Below are 12,708 nucleotides of genomic sequence, written 5' to 3' on the forward strand. Positions count from 1 at the left end.
GGTTGTCAGGATGGGTAGTGTACTGTATAAGTACACATTAATTATAGGTAAATACCCCTCAAGAAACACTTAATTTTAACTAGCTAAATCCTGTGTAACAACTAGTAATTACATTGTACTTAGGCAAACATTACATGTAATATCCTTTGAAATAGTGTTTTTCCCAGATAGTACACTTCATTTTGGTGGCAATAACATCGAGTGGAGATATATTTTCAAAAGTGCACATTCATGAGTAAGTAATTAGAGCCTATTGAGCATAATCTCTCGGACACACAGCACATCCACGAGGGGTCACAACCTTTGTGACAGTTGTTACTGAGTCGGAAGCAGCTGAGAAGAAACAAAACACTACATTTGTGAATTTAATGGAAACTTGCCCATTTGTAAGAAGCATGGTATCAAGTATTCATTGTTACACCTCTGTGATTAAAGACTGCAATTACTACCAGTTACATGTTGTTATCACTATGTAACTACTGGTTGTTACAGTTAACTATAATACGTGTTACAGTGTAATTGCACATATAATTACACTGTAATAAGGACCCCTTACAAAAGTGCAAACTGTAGTAATCTGTAATATACTGCAGAATCCTATACTACACACTGTAGTACCCCTCGATCATGTAGTGCTTACTTTAGAATGTGGTAGTATACTGTAGAACGATGTAGAACGATATACACTGTAGTATCCTCCCGATAGTGTTACTATATCATTCTTGGTGAGACTTTACTGGACACCTAGCGTCATAACACGTTATTTACATGTACATTTATCGTTGGACTAGTAACCGGAAGGTTGCAAGTTCAAATCCCCGAGCTGACAAGGTACAAATCTGTTGTTCTGCCCCTGAACAAGGCAGTTAACCCACTGTTCCTAGGCCGTCATTGAAAATAAGAATTTGTTCTTAACTGACTTGCCTAGTTAAATAAAGGTAAAAAAAAAAATAATAATTAAAAAGGGGATATCGACAGATAGTTCACCTAATGGTCTCTTGGATTTGAACCAGCAACCTTTTGGTTACTGGTCAAATGCTATAAACCTCGAGGTTACCTGCCAGCATGCCTTAATATGTCATAACAGCTGACATAACTTGTCATAAAATGGTCATAACACTGTCATGACCATTACAGTGCACTTCGAAAGTATTCAGACCCCTTTTCCCACATTTTGTTATGTTACAGCCTTATTCTAAAATGCATTAAATACAAAATTTTCCTCATCAATCTACACACAATACCCCATAATGACAAAGTGAAAGCATTTTTTAAATGTTATATATTTGCAAATTTATGAATTAAAAAAACAGAAATACCTTATTAATATTAATACCTCAGACGCTTTGCTATGAGACTTGAAATTGAGCTCAGGTGCATCCTGTTTCCATTGATCATCCTTGAGATGTTTCTACAACTTGATTGGAGTCCACCTGTGGTAAATTCAAATGATTGGACATGATTTGGAAAGGCACACATCTGTCTATATAAGGTCCCACAATTGACAGTTGACCCTTTACTCAGTGCTTTGTTGAATCACCTTTGGCAGCGATTACAGCCTCAAGTCTTCTTCGTTATATGATGCAAAAAGCTTGACACACCTGTATTTGGAGAGTTTCTCTCGTTATTCTCTGCAGATCCTCTCAAGCTCTGTCAGGTTGGCTGGAGAGTGTCGCTGTACAGCTATTTTCAGGTTTGATTGGGTTCAAGTCCAGGTTGTGGCTGGGCCACTCAAGGACATTCAGAGACTTGTCCTGAAGCCACTCCCGCATTGTCTTGGCTGTTTGCTTAGGGTCGTTGACCTGTTGGAAGGTGAACCTTCGCCACAGTCAGAGGTCCCGAGCACTCTGGAGTAGGTTTTCATCAAGAATCTCTCTGTACTTTGCTCCGTTCATCTTTCCCTTGATCCTGACTAGTCTCCCAATCCTTGCCGCTGAAAAACATCCCCAGAGCATGATGCTGCCATGCTTCACCGTAGTGATGGTGCAAGGTTTCCTCCAGACTTGACGCTTGGCATTCAGGCCAAAGAGTTCAATCTTGGTTTCATCAGACCAGAGAATCTTGTTTCTCACGGTCTGAGATTCCTTTAGGTGCCTTTTGGCAAACTCCAAGCGGGCTGTCATTTGCCTTTTACTGACAAGTGGCTTCCGTCTGACCACTCACCCATAAAGGTCTGATTGGTTGAGTGCTGCAGAGATGGTTGTCCTTCTGGAAGTTTCTCACATCTCCACAGAGGAACTCTGCACCTCTGTCAGAGTGACCATCGGGTTCTTGGTCACCTCTCTGACCAAGGCCCTTCTACCCCAATTGCACAGTTTGGCCGGGTGGCCAGCTCTAAGAAGAGTCTTGGTTGTTCCAAATGTCTTCCATTTAAGAATGATGGAGGCCACTGTGTTCTTGGGGACCTTCAATGCTAGAGAAGTGTTTTGGAACCCTTCCACAGATCTGTGCCTTGACACATTCCTGTCTCGGAGCTCTATGGACAATTTCTTCAGCCTCATAGCTTGGTTTTTGCTCTGACATGCACTGTCAGCTGTGGGACCTTATATAGACAGGTGTGTGCCTTTCCAAATCATGTCCAATAAGTTGAATTTACCACAGGGGAACAATCAAGTTGTAGAAACATCTCAAGGATGATCAATGGAAAAAGGATGCACCTGAGCTAAATTTCAAGTCTCATAGCAAAGAGTCTGAATACTTATGTAAATAATGTATTTCTTTTTCTTCATTCTTTCCATTTGCAAGCAAATAAATAAACCTGTTTTCGCTTTGTCATTATGGGGTATTGTGTGTAGGTTGATGAGGGAAAAAAAGTATTAAATCAATTTTAGAATAAGGCTGTAATGTAACAAAATGTGGAAAAAGTCAAGCGGTCCGAAACTTTCCGAATGCACTGCATATATACAGTACCAGTCAAAAGTCTGGACACACCTACCTGTTCAAGGGTTTTTCTTTTTTTGCACTATTTTCTACATTGTAGAATAATAGTGAAGACATCAAAACTATCAAATAACACATATGGAATCATGTAGTAACCAAAAAAGTGTTTAAACCTCCTGTTGTGTTCGTTTCATGTTAATTAATTCTGTGTTCCTGGTCCAAAATGACCGCCCCATTATAATTTATTATAAATCCATAATAATACATATATTATCACCTAATGTGCGTTAGATCTTTTTATCAACTTAAGTTATTGTGAACATTACAAGTTTTGAACTTCTATTTGCTATTTATGGCCTGTAGGCCTCATTGACCTGAGCTCATACAATTGTTTTTTGAGTAAAAAAAGCATAATATATGGATTATTTTGACTGTAACAAATAAAAAAAAAACTGTAACAAATCAGATGAAACATATTGTGCTATTTATCACAGACTACTTTGTGTCAAAATTTAACAAGGACATTTGTTTTGAAACCATTTCAAATGTTTAAATAGTGGCACAAAATAACGTGTTATGTTCTCGGTCGTTATGATTTTATTAGTAAAGAAAGGACATAGGCCCAAAACTACACATGAAAACTTTACCATATTACAAAATTAATGTCTGAACACATTAAAGAACAACAGTAACAATAACAGTATTACTAACAATAACAAAAACATTCAAATGTTCACAATCTGGCAATCAATGGTGGTTCCATTTTGTGTTGTTCTCATGCACATGCTGGACAATACGTGGTGGTTGTTGCCTTGCAAATATATGCACTGCATTTATGGCACTTAATGCTCATTTTGACATCTCCTGGTGCACACAGATTGCACCTCTTCCTTTTGTCTCTTCTGTCTCTGGCGGCCATAGATCTCGCTTCTGGTCCTTGTATACTGTATCTCTCACCAATCCAACAGAGGATGGTGTTCGAGGAAGGTGTAGGCGCCTTTGAATGAGGGGTGCCACCATGGCTTTCCCCAATTCTTCTAGGAATAGTCTCCTCTTGAAGAATTTCCCATGCTTTTTTACATGTATTTCTTATTTCACCTTTATTTAACCAGGTAGGCTAGTTGAAAACACCTTTATTTAACCAGGTAGGCAAGTTGAGAATAAGTTCTCATTTGCAACTGCGACCTGGCCAAGATAAAGCAAAGCAGTTCGACACATACAACAACACAGAGTTACACATGGAATAAACAAACATGCAATCAATAATACAGTAGAAAAGTCTATATACAGCATGTGCAAATGAGGTAGGATAAGGGAGGTAAGGCAATAAATAGGCCATGGTGGTGAAGTAATTACAATATAGCAATTAAACACTGGAATGGTAGAATGTGCAGAAGATGAATGTGCAAGAAGAGATACTTGGGTGCAAAGGAGCAAGATAAATAAATAAATACAGTATGGGGATGAGGTAGATTGGATGGGCTATTTACAGATGGGCTATGTACAGGTGCTGTGATCTGTTAGCTGCTCTGACAGCTGGTGCTTAAACGTCTCCAGCTTTAGTGGTTTATGTAGTTTGTTCCAGTCATTGGCAGCAGATAACTGGAAGGACAGGCGGCCAAAAGGAAGAATTGGCTTTGGAGTGACCAGTGAGATATACCTGCTAGAGTGTGTGCTACGGGTGGGTGCTGCTATGGTGACCAGCGAGCTGGGGTAAGGCGGGACCTAGCAGAGACTTGTAGATGACCTGGAGCCAGTGGGTTTGGCGACGAGTATGGAACGAGGGCCAGCCAACGAGAGTGTATAGGTCGCAGTGGTGGTAGAATATGGGGTTTTGGTGACAAAACGGATGGTACTGTGATAGACTGCATCCAATTTGTTGAGTAGTGTTTCCAGCCTGGATTCACCTCCATCCACACCACAAACGTGTTGTGGGTCAACACATCTAGGATGTTGAAGAATACCACCATGGGCCAACGTGCCATCAACCTCTTACAAAAGTATGTGCCAGTAACCTGCAAAAGTGCAACAATCAGTAAATAAAATAATGAGTACATACAAGTGATACTTCATGTCTTGCATAGTAATGTGAAAAATTGCATCAAAACGTATATTTACATATTCAAATGAATAGAATTGACTCCATATTGTTCAATAATTCAATGAGCATTTCCCCTAACAACAACATGTCTTATTTGTATGGTGCAGATAAAACGATCTAGTAATAGAAAAGAAAGTACATGAAACTTGAAAGATAAAAAGTAGCATACCTTATCATTACATTACATTTAAGTCATTTAGCAGACGCTCTTATCCAGAGCGACTTACAAATTGGTGCATTCACCTTATGACATCCAGTGGAACAGTAGTGCATCTAAATCTTTTAAGGGGGGGGTGAGAGGGATTACTTTATCCTATCCTAGGTATTCCTTAAAGAGGTGGGGTTTCAGGTGTCTCCGGAAGGTGGTGATTGAGGCCTTATCAAGGTTGTCAACTCCCCCTTTGTTCCTGTTGTAATCCAGGACAGCGTTGGGCTTCTTGTCCTCCCTGGTACTCACCGCGGAATCCCTGTGCAGAGTTGTTATCAGGAGCACATTCTTCTTTTTCTTCGGGAAGTAGGACACAAGAGTGTGTGTATCGGTGACGGCAAATTTAGAGGTCCTTGGTGGTGAGTAAGACAGGAGGAAACTCAGGCTTGTACCTTCTGACCGTCCCCACCATGGTCCTTGTTTTTTAGAGCAGCTCCTGACCAAGAGCATACGAGGTGAAGAAATTGTCACATGTTATGTTGTGCCTCTGGAGACCTGCAGTCATTTCCAGGACCACCCGCTCTCCCTGGTTCCTTTCGGGAACACCGTCAGCAGGTTCCAGGCATAACTTGTCCTGGCATCACATGCTGTCCATATCTTTATTCCGTATGTAGACGGTTTGCTTGGCATGTACTGTTTGAATGGGCAGTGTCCCCTAAAAGCGACCAGACTCTCATCCACTGTGATGTCTGGACTTGGGTTATACATGAGTGGCAGGCGCTCCAACCACTTGTGCCAAACCTCTCTGATCGCTGCCAGCTTGCCTTGTTGACGGCGGCCTGGTCTTGTATTACAGTTGTCAAAGCGAATCCCTCGTGACAACACGTGAAATGTCTGAATTGATATAGTGGCACTAAAAATTGCCCGACCGGACTCTGCATCCCACCAGCCAAAATAAATAGACCCACATTTGCTTGGACGTCAGTCCAGTCTACCTCCTTTCAGTTGTCTTTGTAAACGCAACTCCCCTCCAAATTGGTCATGTTTATCACTATAGTTTTGATTGATTCTGTCAGGAACAGTTCGAAGCAGGATTTTATGTCATCAACCCGGGAAATGGCGTATCTCGTTGGCCCTGGTGTCATCCTGATAACATTTTCAGCCGACAGCTGACCTCTCCTCTCAGGTGGGTATGAAGACCAGGACAAATTCCCATTATTTGACTGGAATGTAACAACAACCTCAGCAGGGCCCTCTTCCTCATCACTGGATTGTTCCACATCGGTTGTCTCTTGGTCTGGATCATATTCTGTGTTGTCTTCAACTTCAGACACTTCCTCCTCTAATGCATCTTCACTGTCAGTTTCCTGGCCTCTGGATCCTCCTTGTTTGGTGTCATGATCAAAGATATGATCAAGAGCCCCTCACATACAGCATATCACCATGGTCATTGTGCGGATGCCACAGAATGAAGCCAGTGAGCAAGGCCTCAAAAAAGCTTTAAATACCAGAGCTGCGAGAAAAGTTCTACAAGTTCTACACAATGTTGTAATTGTTTGTGAGAATGCCAACAGGTGTGGTTCCCGTGGGGGAAAGATTCTATTGGGGAAAGGTTCCTCTGTGGGTATGAAGACCAGGACAGCCAAGAAGGGAAGTGAGGTGTGTGTGTGTGTGTGTGTGTGTGTGTGTGTGTGTGTGTGTGTGTGTGTGTGTGGATGTGTTCTGTGTTGTGTGTTCCTGTGTGTGTGTGTGTGTGTGTGTGTGTGTGTGTGTGTGTGTGTGTGCTCAAACACACATGCATGTGGGGGTCTGGAATAGGAAGTGTGTCCATCTGATGAATGGGCATGTGCCTGAACTAAATTTTATACACTAATTGTAGTCTCACCCATTCATTTCTAATGACCGGGAACACCACAGGTGTACAGAAGATAAATAAAACACCCAACATTTAATGAAAATCATCTAAATGTATTTTGTGTGTTCAGATTTATTTTATTTTTATTTCACCTTTATTTAACCAGGTAGGCAAGTTGAGAACAAGTTCTCATTTACAATGTGTGTGTGTGTGTGCTCAAGATAAAGCAAAGCAGTTCTGGAGATACAATGTGTGTCCACAGAGTTAACATGGAGTAAAACAAACATACAGTCAATAATACAGTATAAACAAGTCTATATACAATGTGAGCAAATGAGGTGAGAAGGGAGGTAAAGGCAAAAAAAGGCCATGGTGGCAAAGTAAATACAATGTAGCAAGTAAAACACTGGAATGGTAGTTTTGCAATGGAAGAAGATGCCCTGTGTGGACAAAGTCATGGAACCCTATGACAATCAGATTAAATTAACTACATTTTTCAGAGAGAAAACTTGTAAATTGGTCCAATTCAACCGGAACACAACAGGAGGGTTAACAAATCAAATATATTTTATATTTGAGAGTTTTCAAAGCAGCCACCCTTTGCCTTGATGACAGCTTTGCACACTATTGGCATTCTCTCAACCAGCTTCATGAGGTAGTCATCTGGAATGCATTTCAATTAACAGGTGTGCCTTCTTAAAAGTTCATTTGTTTGATGCGTTTGAGCTAATCACTTGTGTTGTGACCAGGTAGGGGTGGTATACAGAAGATAGCCCTATTTGATAAAAGACCAAGTCCATATTATGGCAAGAACAGCTCAAATAAGCAAAGAAAAACGACAGTCCATCATTACTTTAAGACATGAAGGTCAGTCAATGCTGAAAATGTCAAGAACTTTTCAAGTTTATTCAAGTGCAGTCGCAAAAACCATCAAGAGCTATGATGAAACTGTCTCTCATGAGGACCAACAGAGGAAAGGAAGACCCAGAGTTACCTCTGCTGCAGAGGACTTACCGGCGCCGACAGAGATGGCCGCCTCACTTCACGTTCCTAGGAAACTATGCAGTATTTTTTTTTTTTTATGTGTTATTTCTTACATTGGTACCCCAGGTAATCTTAGGTTTCATTACATACAGTCGGGAAGAACTATTGAATATAAGAGCAACGTCAACTCACCATCATTACGACCAGGAATATGACTTTCGCGAAGCGTATCCTGTGTTCTGCCTTCCACCCAGGACAACAGAACGGATCCCAGCCGGCGACCCAAAACAACGACGTCGTAAAAGAGGCAAACAAAGCGGTCTTCTGGTCAGGCTCTGGAGACGGGCACATCGCCCACCACTCCCTAGCATACTACTCGCCAATGTCCAGTCTCTTGACCACAAGGTTAATGAAATCCGAGCAAGGGTAGCATTCCAGAGAGACATCAGAGACTGTAACGTTCTTTGCTTCACGGAAACATGGCTCACTCGAGAGACTCTATCGGAGTCGGTGCAGCCAGCTGGTTTCTTCACGCATCGCGCCAGCAGAAACAACCATCTTTCTGGTAAGAAGAGGGGCGGGGGGGTATGCCTTATGATTAACGAGACGTGGTGTGATCATAACAACATACAGGAACTCAAGTCCTTCTGTTCACCTGACTTAGAATTCCTCACAATCAAATGTCGACCGCATTATCTACCAATGGAATTCTCTTTGATTATAATCACAGCCGCATATATTCCCCCCCAAGCAGACACATCGATGGCCCGGAACAAACTTTATTTGATTCTTTGCAAACTGGAAACCACATATCCTGAGGCTGCATTCATTGTAGCTAGGGATTTTAACAAGGCTAATCTGAAAACAAGACTCCCTAAATTGTATCAGCATATCGATTGCGCAACCAGGGCTGTTAAAACCCTGGATCATTGCTATTCTAACTTCCGCGACGCATATAAGGCCCTCCCCTGCCCTCCTTTCGGAAAAGCTGACCACAACTCCATTTTGTTGCTCCCTGCCTACAGACAGAAACTAAAACAAGAAGCTCCCGCGCTCAGGTCTGTTCAACGCTGGTTCGACCAATCTAATTCCACGCTTCAAGACTGCTTCGATCACGTGGATTGGGATGTGTTCCGCATTGCTTCCAACAACAACATTGACGAATACGCTGATTCGGTGAGCGAGTTCATTAGAAAGTGCATTGACGATGTCGTTCCCATAGCAACGATTAAAACATTCCCAAACCAGAAACCGGGGATTGATGGCAGCATTCGCGTGGAACTGAAAGCTCGAACCACTGCTTTTAACCAGGGCAAGGTGACCGGAAATATGACCGAATACAAACAGTGTAGCTATTCCCTCCGCAAGGCAATCAAACAAGCTAAGCATCACAATTCAACGGCTCAGACACAAGACGTATGTGGCAGGGTCTACAGTCAATCACGGATTACAAAAAGAAAACCAGCCCCGTCACGAACCAGGATGTCTTACTCCCAGACAGACTAATTAACTTTTTTGCCCGCTTTGAGGACAATACAGTGCCACTGACACGGCCCTCAACCAACACCTGTGGTCTCTCCTTCACTGCAGCCGACGTGAGTAAAACATTTAAATGTGTTAACCCTCGCAAGGCTGCAGGCCCAGACGGCATCCCCAGCCACGTCCTGAGAGCAGCTGGCTGGTGTGTTTACGGACATATTCAATCAATCCTTATCCCAGTCTGCTGTTCCCACATGCTTCAAGAGGGCCACCATTGTCCCTGTTCCCAAGAAAGCTAAGGTAACTGAGCTAAATGACTACCGCCCCGTAGCACTCACTTCCGTCATCATGAAGTGCTTTGAGAGACTAGTCAAGGACCATATCACCTCCACCCTACCTGACACCCTAGACCCACTCCAATTTGCTTACCGCCCAAATAGGTCCACAGACGACGCAATCGCAACCACACTGCACACTGCCCTAACCCATCTGGACAAGAGGAATACCTATGTGAGAATGCTGTTCATTCACTACAGCTCAGCATTTAACACCATTGTACCCTCCAAACTTGTCATTAAGCTCGAGACCCTGGGTCTCGACCCCGCCCTGTGCAACTGGGTACTGGACTTTCTGACGGGCCGCCCCCAGGTGGTGAGGGTAGGTAACAACATCTCCACCCCGCTGATCCTCAACACTGGGGCCCCAGAAGGGTGCGTTCTGAGCCCTCTCTTGTACTCCCTGTTCACCCACGACTGCGTGGCCATGCACGCCTCCAACTCAATCATCAAGTTTGCGGACGACACTACAGTGGTAGGCTTGATTACCAACAACGACGAGACGGCCTATAGGGAGGAGGTGAGGGCCCTCGGAGTGGGGTGTCAGGAGAATAACCTCACACTCAACGTCAACAAAACAAAGGAGATGATTGTGGACTTCAGGAAACAGAAGAGGGAGCACCCCCCTATCCACATCGATGGGACAGTAGTGGAGAGGGTAGTAAGTTGTAAGTTCCTCGGCGTACACATCACGGACAAACTGAATTGGTCCACCCACACAGACAGCGTTGTGAAGAAGGCGCCTCTTCAACCTCAGGATGCTGAAGAAATTTGGCTTGTCACCAAAAGCAGTCACAAACTTCTACAGATGCATCATCCTGTCGGGCTATATCACCGCCTGGTACGGCAACTGCTCCGCCCACAACCGTAAGGCTCTCCAGAGGATAGTGAGGTCTGCACAACGCATCACCGGGGGCAAACCTACACCACACCTCCAGGACACCTACACCACCCGATGTCACAGGAAGGCCATAAAGATCATCAAGGACAACAACCACCCGAGCCACTGCCTGTTCACCCCGCTATCATCCAGAAGGCGAGGTCAGTACAGGTGCATCAAAGCAGGGACAGAGAGACTGAAAAACAGCTTCTATCTCAAGGCCATCAGACTGTTAAACAGCCACCACTAACATTGAGTGGCTGCTGCCAACACACTGACTCAACTCCAGCCACTTTAATAATGGAAATTTATGGAAATTGATGTAAAATATATCACTAGCCACTTTAAACAATGCTACTTAATATAATGTTTACATACCCTACATTACTCATCTCATATGTATATGTATATACTGTACCCTATATCATCTACTGAATCTTTATGTAATACATGTATCACTAGCCACTTCAAACTATGCCACTTTGTTTACATACCCTACATTACTCATCTCATATGTATATACTGTACTCGATACCATCTACTGCATCTTGCCTATGCCATTCTGTACCATCACTCGTTCATATATCTTTATGTACATATTCTTTATCCCTTTACACTTGTGTGTTTAAGGTAGTAGTTTTGGAATTGTTAGGTTAGATTACTCGTTGGTTATTACTGCATTGTCGGAAATAGAAGCACAAGCATTTCGCTACACTCGCATTAACATCTGCTAACCATGTGTATGTGACAAATAACATTGATTTGATTTGATTTGAGTTCATTACATTTACCAGCCTCAGAAATTGCAGCCCAAATAAATCACAGAGCTCAAGTAACAGACACATCTCAACATCAACTGTTCAGAGGAGACTGTGTGAAGCAGGCCTTCATGGTCGAATAGCTGTAAAGAAACCACTACTAAAGGACATCAATAATAATAAGAGACTTGCTTGGTCCAAGAAACATGAGCAATGGACATCAGACTGGTGGAAATCTGTCCTTTGGTCTGATGAGTCCAAATTTGAGCTTTTTGGTTCCAACCGCCGTGTGTTTGTGAGACGCAGAGTAGGTGAACGGATCATCTCTGTATGTGTGGTTCCCACCGTGAAGCATGGAGGAGGAGGTCTGATGGTGTGGGGATGATTTAATGGTGACACTCTCTGTGATTTATTTAGAATTCATGGCACACTTAACGAACATGGCTAACGATACACCATTCCATCTGGTTTGCGTTTAGTGGGACCATCATTTGCTTTTCAACAGGACAATGATCCAACACACCTCCAGGCTGTGTAAGGGCTATTGACCAAGAAAGAGAGCGATAGAGTGCTGCATCAGATGACCTGGCCTCCACAATCACCCGACCTCCATCCAATTGAGATGGTTTGGGATGAGTTGGACCGCAGAGTGATTGAAAAGCAGCCAACAAGTGCTCAACATATGTGGAAATTCATTCGAGACTGTTGGAAAAGGATTCCAGGTGAAGCTGGTTGAGAGAATGCCAAGAGTGTGCAAAGCTGTCATCAAGGCAAAGGGTGGCTACTTTGAAGAATGACTGGGAATACAGATATGCATCTGTTGGTTACAGATACCTTAAAAAAAGAAGGTAGGGGAGTGGATCAGAAAACCAGTCAGTATCTGGTGTGGCCATTTGCCTCATGCAGCATGACATATCTCCTTTGCATAGAGTTGATCGGGCTGTTGATTGTGGAAGGTTGTCCCACTCCTCTTCATTGGCTGTGCGAAGTTGAGGGATATTGGCGGGAACTGGAACACGCTGTCGTACACGTCGACCCAGAGCATCCCAAACATGCTCAATGGGTGTCATGTCTGGTGAGATTGCAGGCCATGGAAGAACTAGACATTTTCAGCTTCAAGGAATTGTGTACAGATCAATGCGACATGGGGCCGTGCATTATCATGCTGAAACATGAGGTGATGGAGGAGGATGAATGGCACGACGATGGTCCTCAGGATGTTGTCACAGTATCTCTGTGCATTCAAATTGCCAATCAATAAAATGCAATTGTGTTTGTTGTCCAAAGC

The sequence above is a fragment of the Oncorhynchus nerka genome, linkage group LG27 (genome assembly GCF_034236695.1).
Source record: "Oncorhynchus nerka isolate Pitt River linkage group LG27, Oner_Uvic_2.0, whole genome shotgun sequence".
In the NCBI taxonomy this organism is placed as follows: Eukaryota; Metazoa; Chordata; class Actinopteri; order Salmoniformes; family Salmonidae; genus Oncorhynchus; species Oncorhynchus nerka.